Source organism: Magnolia sinica, chromosome 12 (genome assembly GCF_029962835.1).
Source record: "Magnolia sinica isolate HGM2019 chromosome 12, MsV1, whole genome shotgun sequence".
NCBI lineage: Eukaryota > Viridiplantae > Streptophyta > Magnoliopsida > Magnoliales > Magnoliaceae > Magnolia > Magnolia sinica.
Genome location: NC_080584.1, coordinates 62683491 through 62695578, shown reverse-complemented (window position 1 = coordinate 62695578; position 12088 = coordinate 62683491).

Genomic DNA, 12088 nt, shown 5'->3' with positions numbered 1-12088 from the left:
TCAGTGAAATCAGCCTGGGAGATATGTAGAGAAGGAGGGCAGCATAGGGGATGGGCCAAATGGGTATGGCACTTAAAAATGCCACAGAAGATCTCCACATTCATTTGGAGGCCGCTGCAGGGGGCCATCCCAGTTGATGACAGAATACATGAAAAATGGGTTCTCTTAGCTTCAAAATGCATTTGTTGTGGGGAAGAATTAGATCAACATCTTGGCACCGAATCGCTGAACCACCAGTTCGTCAGTGTCTGTCTGGCCGTGAAGTTTTGGCATCATTTCAGTGCTCTTTTTGGAATTGTCTTCTCCGCTCACCATTCGGTACAGGAAAGAATGGGTCAATGGTGTCAAGTGGTGGTTGGCATGAGTCAGTACGGGTCAGCATAGCTTGCTAGTACACCCACTGTCAGTTCACACTTCACTGTTAGCCACCCCCTCTAGGGAATCGATACCAAGACCTTATTGTGAAAAAGAGTTATCTTTCACTCAGTCTACCATTCCAGCTATGGATCTGGGTGTACGCGGATTAGATACTTACCAGTTGAGTAAGACTAGCTGCTGAAGTGATGTCACCAAGTTCTATGGACCTACCATGATGTAAGTGTTGTATCCACGTTGTCCATTCATTCGGAGATATCAATTTAGGATATGAGCCAAAGAACAAGTTAGATCGAAAGCTCGATTGGACCCCACCACAGAAAACAGTGGAGAGAATGATGCCCACCATCAAAAAATTTTATGGGCCACGGAAGTTTTCAATCAAGCTGAAATTTGTGAAATTTGTGTTTTCCTTTCTTTCATGTCTATCTTAATTTATGAACACGCCGTAGAGGACCTTAGAAAGGTTTCAACGCGGGCGTCACTCTTTCCACTGTTTTATGTGGTGGGGTCCACTCTAGGTTTGGATCTAACTCATTTTTGTCTTGTGCCTTAAAATGATCTCTCCAAATGGATGGATAGCATGGATACAACATGTTCGTCATGGTGGGTCCACAGAACTTGGTGAACTCACTTCAATAAGGAGTCCCACGGAACTTGGTGATGTCACTTCGATAATGAGTCTCGCTGTTCAACCCGTTAATATCTAACCTCGATCAGCTTGCATGGTTTTGGGACTTGGGTCACGAATGATGAGATGTACCGGATGACTTGGGATTGACAGGACCTGGAATGAACGGGAGTTGTTCCACTCAGATCACATGGTGTAGAACAGAGCACGAGGTCGGTACAGTGTTGATGTGGCAAAGATCTTTGGGCCCTACTCTAAATGTACATGTTATATGCCCATCATCCATTCCTTTTTCCAGATTATCTTAGACTGAGTATAAAAATAAAAATAAGTCGGATCTAAAGCTTAAGTGGACCACACCACATAAAAGAAATTATTGTAGAATAATGATGCCTACTGCTCAAAACTTCCTAAGGCCCCACTGGCACGCAGGGATGAATGGAATGAGGTCAATCACCGTCTTCCTCAAAGATAACTTTTCCGAATTCATGGAACTTCTCTGGACTCCTCATAAAGACTTCTTGAATCCAAGGGTAAAAAAGAAAGAAAATAGAAATAAATTCTATAAAATTCATAATTTTATTGATGATTGAAAAAGACGAGTTCACTATCCTTTAAATATAGATACTAAGCCGTGGGAGAAGTTTCAGAATCAAACTGCAACTAAAACTCCTAGAAATCATGATTTACTATAATTAGTAAACTTAATATTCATAAATGGTCGTGATGTCTACTAATGCGCATGGTTTTTGGCCAAAAATAGTGTCCTATTTGACTGAACCATGATGTTCTCCTGATTATTCTAAGCACTCTTCATGTTGGACGCAACTCCTAAAGGCCAATGGATAGAGAGTTATACTCAAACTAAAACTTACTATAAATACAACGGGATTTCAACCATCCATCTGATGGTATTTCGCAAATTCGACGTAGGCGACCCCGCTCAGCAGGGTTGGGTGGCTAAAGTAGCTTGTCCTACCCCAAAATCATATATGGTACGTATGATAGCTTAGTCTAGTTTGTGAGATACATCCGTTTTAAGTCTTGACGATTCGGATCACTTCTGCTTCTGATCAGGCCTTTTCTGATCCATCTTGGCCATAAAACTGTCCGTGACCCGCTCTACATCACCCACCATAAATTTTATTTACCATTCAACCTGTTTATAAGGTTACACATACGTGAATGAAGGAAAAGCACAAATATCAACTTAATAGCCCCATGAAATTTTCAATAATAAACGCTCGATTTCCATTATTTCCTCTGTGGTCCACTTGAGCTTTGGATCCACCTCTTTTTTGGGTTCATGTCCTAAAATCGCCTAAAACGATATAGAAAATTGATCGACTGGATCAAATCCATACATCAAGGTGGCCACTCCCAGCCCCTGTCTGTTACTAGCTGTTCCCGGAGTGAACGGCGGTTATTATTCCACAGAGAAATTCCTTACAATGCATGACTGAAATTTCAAAGATAACGGCGTGCTGTCTCAGTCACGAGGAGTCATAGGGTCCTCATCAAACGGTACATTTGATCAGGACGCACGTGATTTGATACAGGTGGGCCACGTTTTGGTGATCCAAACCATTGACGGGACGAGATACATCGTTAAAGCGGCTTCATTCAAAATCTTCGAAATTACAGGATGCTATATTTACCATGAATGGTTCACATACAGACGGTCATGGAGATGGTCTTATTATTATTATTATTATTATTATTATATATATAGGGAGTTGGTACTATGAGGTCAAGTTGTGTGGGCCCCACCGTAATGTGTGTCGAACATCTATCCCATCAGTTAGATGCACCATTCCATGGTGAGCTGCGGGATTAAACATAAGTTAATATATGCATGACTTGGGTAGGCCACACCACATACAATAGTTGAGAAGGTTTACCCTCTCGTTAAAACATTCATAATCATTTATTGGGCTCATCAAGATGTGGTTCACAAATCCAAACCATCCATCGTGTGTATCCCAGTTGGATGAGGGCCCATACTAAGTTTCAGCCCTATACAAAACTCAGGTGTGCCCTATCAAGTGCTTTTATATATTTTAGGCATGTCTTCACATGGTTTTAAATGTTATGGCCCACCTGAGTTCCATATATAGAAGTTTTTTGGGAAATTCCATAACCTAAAGGGGACCCATCTAATGCGCGTTGTTAATGTTCGACTCACGTCATGGTGGGGCCCACACAGCTCGACCGCATGGGAAGTTCCCATGAGGTCAACCTCATAGGGCCCCACCATGATGTATGTCAAACATCAACACCGTGCATTTGATGGGTCCCCTTTAAATTATGGGATATCCCAAAAATCAGCCGTAAACGAACTCAGGTGGGTCATACCATCTAAAATCATGTGAAGACATGCCTAAAACATATAAAAGTACTTGATGGGGCCCACCAAAAATTTGTATGCGTCTGAAACTTGGTCTGACCCCTCATCCAAGTGGGACACACATAATGGATGGGCTGAATTTGTGAACCACATCTCTATGGGCCCAAAAAATGATTATGAATGTTTTAATGGAGGGTAACCCCTCTCAATTTTTGTATGCGGTGTGGCCCACACAAGTCACAGATTGACTTGATTTTTAAGCCCTAGGCCTACTATGGAATGGTGCATCTGACTGATGGGGTAGATGTTCGACATACATCATGGTGGGGCCCACATAGCTCGACCTCATGGGGAGTTCCCATGAGCTAGATCGTATTGAACCTTTTCATATATATATATATATATCAAAAGTAGTTGGTGTGCTATCACCTATTGGAAGGAAAATAGCTCAATGTGATTAAGTTGCCAATGTATTCTAAAACTGAAGATATTTGAATTGCTTCCGATCCATGGTGAGGCCCATCTAATGCATGATTTTGATTATTGAAACATGTCCCCAAACGTATATGCAAATGTGATATATGGCCTTTTTGTGCGTCTGAAGAGTAATTGTAAGATTCTAGAGAGGTACACGAGATCCTCTATCCTTAATATTATAAGTGGGCCCATCTCTTCCTAATCGAGACTTTTGAACTTATGTGCCTCTCACCCTGTCCAAAATGAGCTAGTATCTGTGGATACATGTTAGGGCCTGGAAGTAAATGCCAAAAATATGATGGATGGGATCTTCTAATTTACGAGATTGCCTGGCTTCAAGGTGTACCCATCATCGATTTTGTGGCATGTCATGTGACATTGACATTCTAATTACCGATCCAAGTACCAACTTGTTTGAAGCTTTGAGTCGCTAGCATGGCTTTGGCAAGTGCTCATGAATGTTGAGAATGACCAGATTAGTCGGTGGCGAATTGACGAAGAAAAACGTGTTCTACCATGGTATGGAATTGTCTATCAGTACTGTTTAGGCAATGTGTATAATGGCCTCCATCTCTCATGTCCTCCACAATTAGTTTTAAAATATGATGAATGACACATGAACATCTACCTACACCTACAAGGCATGCTTAATTTCCAGATTATCACCCAAGTCCAAACCCTAGAGAAGCAATTACAAACATAAAACTAGAAGAAGATGCTCCTATAAGATATGTCCTCAAAATATATGAGATCACTAATTAGCTTAAGATTTTGGGAACAATCAAGGAGAAGGTCGCCATAGAAAATGCAATTCTAACGTCTTTCACTCCAATGTATAAAAGGTTCGTTAATAACTATAGCATAGCATGAATAGGTTTTCTTATTCTAACGAGTTCACACTCATTTAGTCATCTTTAGGGCCAACAATAAGACCGATAAACCCTGTGTTGCTCACTTAATTGAGGCATCCTTTAGCAATAAGCCCTAATTTAAGGGATATTAGAAGAGGGGGCAAAGGGAGAACGGTAACCCTAATAACTGAAAGGGTAATGTCCAAAAGCTAGGAAAGGGCAAGTCAAGGCACAATCGCAAGAGAAAGAACCCTATTGGCATTGTGGGAAGCTTGGCCATTTCAAGAGAGTGTTTAGCACTCAACAAACAACTTGCTCATAAGGCAAATGAAGATGATCGAAAAGCTCAAGATAAAAAGTGAAGTGATGACGAGGCTTGCAGGACTCTTAAGTTGAGGAGTACAATGAGGATAGAAGCACAGTAGCCACATGCTGCATGCTTTGAGGATTATCGGTCCATGACCAGCTTACCTACTTTTACATTGGTTGACACTATAGTCATTCATTTGAGAAACGGTCTTACACTTTATAATTACCAAATTGAGTTTTATCACTATTATTCATCATTATGACTTCATGTCTAATGCTCATTCTCTTTTATTGATGATTTATGTTGTGTGGCATGGTAGACGTAATCCGCATCAGGGGTTGGATTTTGATGATGTTATTTTGGTGAGTTGAATCACAAATATTAATCCATAATAGATATCCAAATAAAGGGTTCATAACTTTGATAAATACTCATAATGAGATGTCATATGGGATGTTTGAAGAAGATGGAATTGATAATATGATGATCACTTCATATGAAAAGATTGATTCACTACATATGTCAAGATCCTTAATAAAAAGTGTTTACCCTAGTCATGTACTTGAGATAGTAGTAGTTTAAATCTTAAAATTTATATGAGTTACATAAAAGATATATTAAGATGGAAGTACTCTTATATTCCATGTGGGTTTGTTAACATGATTGAGTGAGCATGTAATCCTAGAACAAAGCATCACACATGCTACATTAATATTTCATCATAAACTTGGCTTGAATTATATTAGGTGGCTCTTTTTTTTTTAACGCATGCACACAAACCCCACACACTCACGCCTAAGTGGAATTTCACCACCTATGGGTACTCGAACCCTTGACCAGGTGTTGAAACTCCTGAGAGTCTACCACCCGAGCAAGAGTAAGGACCCTTATTAGGTGGCTCCTTAATACTCTAAAGCAGCCATTATGTTATCTTGTCTAGATATTCCTTAAAATGCATGATATGTGTATATGTCATGGTATCTCGCTCATGTCCTAATGATGGGGCTTAAGATGTTTATCACAATGGATGTGATATGTATCATACTCGTGGTAGGTCACCACATATAAGATGGTTCGAGGCATCACTCGTTCTTACTAGTAATGGAGAAGGATGCCTTCAAGTAGGGTTGTCAACGGGCCTGATTAGGATCGGCCAAGCTCTCTCTAAGATAGCCTGCATTGTTCAACATAGGCCCAGACCCAGCCCCTTCTCATGACAGATCAAAATAGTCCAACCCGAATCCAACCCAAAATGTTTAAGCTAGGCCTGAGCTCGAGCTCAAGCTCAAGCCCAAATCTAAGTTTTCTTGGTAGGCCCATCACAAGCCCTAAGTTATTTCTAAACACACACACACACACACACACACACACACACACACACACACACACACAGAGGCGAATCCGCTACAATGACCACGAGAGGCATGGATTGTTGGATTGGGGGAGGCATGGGTTGTTGGAGAGAGAGAGAGAGAGAGAGAGAGTTCTTTTAGAGAGAACGAGGCATGGGATTTTTTATATTCTTATATTATAAAATTGCCCTCTCAAACCTTAATGGGCCAAATTGGGTCAGTTTCGGGTCAAACCGACGGGCTGTTGTAGATGATCCAAACCTAACCTGACTAAAAACTGGGATTTAATTTCAAGCCCAAGCCTGGCCCTCGGACCTGATACTCCACCCCAGGTCTAACTCAAGGTAGGTCCAACTTAAAAGCCCAGCGGGCCAACCCAGCCCATTAACAGCCCTACCTTTAGGAAAGTTTGATCCACTACTAATAACCTTTAAGTGAAATGAGAAAGTATGGTTCTTGCCTTTATGATTAAAAGGAAAGTGATGTACATTGTACATTGTATATGAGATGTATAGACTTCTTATTCAATGGGAGAAAGTAAGACACACCATGAATACCTAGTTATAGATTTCACATATGAGGTAACTAAATGTGGATATTGTATTTGTGCACTTGAGTAATATTTCATATAGTGAATTTTCTTATCCTTCTTATAATAATGTTGTCAAGCACTGTGTGTACAATACATGTTAGTTCCATGATTATTTAGATGCATGGCTTGTGAATGTTTCCTTCTTGAGGATCATGACATCCTTGGGTGAATTTCGGTTTGTTTGATGAACGGCTCGAATCACATGATTAAATGCACAATGAATGGACAACAGTGGAAGGTGTTGCACAATTTGTGCATATGGCTTCGTGTTGTGATTAATTTGTGCATGTGATTGTGTTAATAACCATTAGAGCTTACATGCTTGCATACTTTCTGCCAAGCTTATGTTATGATCTTCGGTATTACTATGATTGGATGAAGTTACACTCGACATGTGCACTTAAGTTTAAGGAAAGTATAATTGACGCAAGTGAGAGTTTGTTGGTATTGTGTCCTACCAAGCCAATGTGTTAATCTTACCTTTGATTTTATGATATTCACTGCAGATCATCATGATGACCATGGGTCATGTTCGGACATATTATTAATGTCATAACCAATATGTAGGTATGCCTTAAAACATACATGTAGATCAGATAAAGAAGAGGGACTCCCCTAGCTATCCCTAGGGACTTAAGATTCAACACAACAGTCATAGGTCAAGGGAAAGTTGTGTTCCATGGATCTTGGTACACTATTGTTTCATAACCACCTAGCAGGTTGTAGGACAAACTTGTGGTTGTTATTTTTATATGATCGATCCTCTGTGAGGAAATCGATGACGAATCAGGATGGATAGTCTCCACCGTCAGGTTTGATGACCAGTCATTGTGTTTGTGCCCTACCCTATATAGGAGTGTTAGTATTTATGGTAATGGAATCATGGTATTAGACCGGTTGAAGACTTACATTGGATGATTACTTCAAGTCATCGAACTCATCATGCTTGATCCATATTGCCTTATGTATGTACTAGCTTTTAAGTAATCCTTAAACTTGAGAATGTAATGAGCATTCAAGTTGATGATATAATATGTTTTAACATGCCTCACCAAGTCAATTGCAATAACTCATATGAAAGTGTTGTTAGGTTCATGCCTTAGGATGCAATTGAGGTGCATATAATCAATCATACAAGAGATCTACTAGCTGAGATTCGATGGATTGAATCATCAAGTGGTTTTTATTAATATCGATACCTCAAAAGCTTTAACTTATTTTACAAATGCTTTTAACCATTGACATCTTATTTTAATCATTGAATATCTTCATCACACTTGATAATTTCGACAATTAGGATCTTGTAATATATCACTTGATTTGCATGAGAATTAGATCAATGATGAATAACTATGTTGAGTAAAGGGATAAAGTCAATTTGGGTGCAAGGTTAACAGGATTCCAGACTTAGATGTAGTGGGGTATTATACCCAAGCCTATATGGTGGTAAAGTACCACACTAGTAAGTCTTCCTAAAACCCTAACTCCTTATAAATAAGTTCTTATACCAGAGGGAGAGTATATAGAGAACGAGAGAGCTTTAGACACCTATGCCCCATAGGACGTCACCGCTTAAAGATAGAAATGGAAAAAAAAATGAGATCAAGAAGAGAGATTGCTACTCTCCTCCTCTTGCCCCCATCCATACGTCCACTTGTGCGGAATCCACTGAGCGTGCATCTCTCAAGTGCATCCCTAACCCCATTTTAACGTTTGCATGTTGGCACGTTTGAAACAAAAAGAGAGAATAGATGGTTTCTATTAAGAAATGACTGCATGTATGCCCTTACACAAAAGTGTTTCATGCATTAACCGACCATATTACTTCAACATTTTTTTTTCACTTGAATTCTAGTTTCCCTAATAGTATGAAAAACATTTCCAATAAAAGTTGCACAAATGTTACCAATCACTAGAAAATAATAAGTTCAAGAAAAGTCTCACACTAATAAACTGATCTCTTGAAATGGGCTTCAACAACATATCTTCTACATGATCATTGCTGTGGATCTCCTATAATGAACTATACACATCTTCCACAATGTCATGAACAAAGTGATGTTGCACATCAATGTGCTTGGTTCAGGAATGAAATATTAGATTTGTTTTTCTCTAAGTATAACATGCTCTGATTGTCACAATTAATCTTTGCAACTTTCTTCTTGAATTTTAATTATTCTTGCAATCATTTCCACCAAATATCTTCCCCGCATGCTCATATAACTAACATGTACTCTACTTTCAAAGTAAATAAAGTCACCACTAACTGCAATATCCACATCTAACTACTTGCACTACTAGCTAAAGAGAATGTAACCAGTGATATAGCTTCTTTCATCACAATTTTTTACATAATCTGAATCCATAAACTCAAAGAACTCTAAATTTTGACCACCATAACAAATAACTATCTTAGAAGTACTCTTTGAGTGACGATCGATCAACTTCACCACAATTCAGTGATCTCTACCTGAGTTTGTCATGTATATATTATCTGCTTCTATTACTTGTGCAATTTCTAATTTAGTGCATGCCAAGGTAAACATAAGACTTTCTATCACCGATGATTATAGTACTTGGGATACATCTGCCTTTTCTGCTTTTGTGCTAGGACACTAATCTAAAATACCTTGAAATCAACCAGTAATGGAGTACTGACTTGATTAAAATTTCCCATATTGCAGCAACACAGAATTGTCCCAATACAACACATGAGTTATCCAAACTTTCTTATTCCTTCAACATAGAGCGCTTATAATAACCATTTTGTAAGGTAAAATAATTTAGTACATTGTTCATCAAATTATCCAAAACAAGGCATCGTTATCAAAGAACAAAGTAAGTGCAACAGTAAGAGACCTAACATACATTTCTTGATGTCTAACTACATCATATATTTAACAACACTTCATTGCTCGATGTGTAATGGCATAGTGACATTTCATTTACATCTTTCAAGGTTAAACTAGATATGCATTAAGTAATTCATGAGCTTGTGTTTATACCCAATATTGTCAATTGCAATTGCACATATGCATATGCGATCGGATATGCTCATATATGTGAAAAGATTGTATATGTCATGCTGGCAAGTATACCATAGCATACTTTGTCATGCGATCACATATGTGAGTATGCATATGCATATTGCCCTGCAACCAGAAATATTATCAGTGGGACTCTTCTTTTCTTTTCTTTTCTTTTTTAATTTCAGCCTCTCTCTCCCTCTGTTCAAAGTTTTTAATAATTAATTCTCACTTAATGTAGATTGTAGATTATCTTATCAAAATTCATGTAAATATAATATAAGTAATTAAATATATAATTTAATGAAACATTCAAACAACAATGAAATAAGTAAAATATGTTATCCAATCACTTTTACTAATTAGATAATTTCTTCCTTAACTTTTTATAAATTTTTTATTTTTCTTTTTTTAGTTTTTTTTTGAAGAAAAAATAATAATAAAAGAGAAGAAAAAGTGATTATGCAATCGCAGATGCGAACAGCATATGCGGATCGCATGCAATCGCATATGTGATTTGATAACATTGTTTATACCTTTTATGCCCTTTCACAAATATATAATTTCACGAATCAATCGTCTCATAATACTCAAGTTCTAAAATATCTCAATCTTTATTTTAAAATTAGTTCCAAAATAGAGCTTGGTATCAATAGTGATGTTGAGCTTAACCAAGGGTCAATAATGAACAAACTACTTCACAAGTTGTCACACGAGTTGAATTAATTTGAGCAAAGAAATATATTTTTCATGAATAATGATCCCATGGGCAAAGTGGATGGGACCATTTCCATGAACATAGATTCATATTTGAACCCTGTCATCTAACATCAAAGACAACATTAACCTTTGATTCTCTCATACCCTTCACTAAGGCAACTCAGTAGCAGATGGACTTGCGAAACTTGCTAGCAGCAGGATCCCGAACAAAGTATATCTCGCTCGAAACATCTTCTTCCAAGATACATCAGAGGAATCTTAGTGATGGATAACTCTGGCCTTGGGGAAATTAGGAGGAATAAGGCTAGAAAGGGAGTGGGATGACTCTCTAGGCGCCTCCCTGCCTTTTCGATTGCTACCGCAAACTTCTTATGCTGAGTCACAATCAGAATTTAGTAGCAGTGGGTGGTAAGGCCAGTGTCCAGCCTCAAGCTAAGTTGGGAGCTTCCTCTGGTTGCAGGAAGTTCTTCCTCCTGGAGGTCCAGGCGCAGCTCAGGCGAAGTGTTCGATGCAAGAGGTTTGCATGATTCTGGATGTTTGCCATTTGCTGCCGTTTTTTTTTTTTTTTTTTTCTGCGGAGCTTGGGTCTGGTTCCTAAGGTGCTGGGGCAATCCTCTTCCTGAGTGGAATCTAAGCTGCAGGGATTTGTGTTGTCTCGATGGAAGGTCCTGTTTTTGTTTCTGCAGGCAGGGTCTCAGCTTCTAATGAGCTTCAGGTTGCTGGTAGGAGAGATCGGCCTAAGTAGGAGCAGGGATAGGTTTCCTCTACTGGTAGGAGAGATCAGCTGGATCATGATGTGCTTCAGGGAGGTTCAAGCCTTTCCTTTTTCCATCTTGTGTATGCAATTTAGGAGATATGATAGATGAGGCCCGGAGTTTTTGTGGAGCCCATCCGAAAATCAGGATGTACATCCTCTGTTCACTCCATAAGAATTATAGGGGCGTGCCCCATCTTTAAAAAAATAATAATAAATAAATAAATAAACCCTGTCATCTCCATCACCTATCCAGACCATCCATTAGGTCCAGTGTACTCTTCAAAGGCTGTCTTGAAAATAATCATACCGATTAGATTATCTAAACCATTCAGTTAGTGGCATGAAAAATGGATGTAGACGATTGTTTTGAATGACAGGCACAATCACAGATGTTTAGAACCAACTAACTACTGTGATTTTTGCCCAATAGCAGAAGAGGGAACTGGACCTAACAGACAGTTCAGATTGGTGATGTGAATGTCAACAAGTCCAGATGTAATTATATACATGGGAAGGTTTCCAAACACTTAGCCCACTAGATCATTACTCTCTGTTCATATGTATCATGGAGAAGCACAAAGAAGACACCCATATCTTGGGTTTTACCACCCTTTCTATTTGCCCATGGAAAAAGAGGTTGGCTCCAAAAT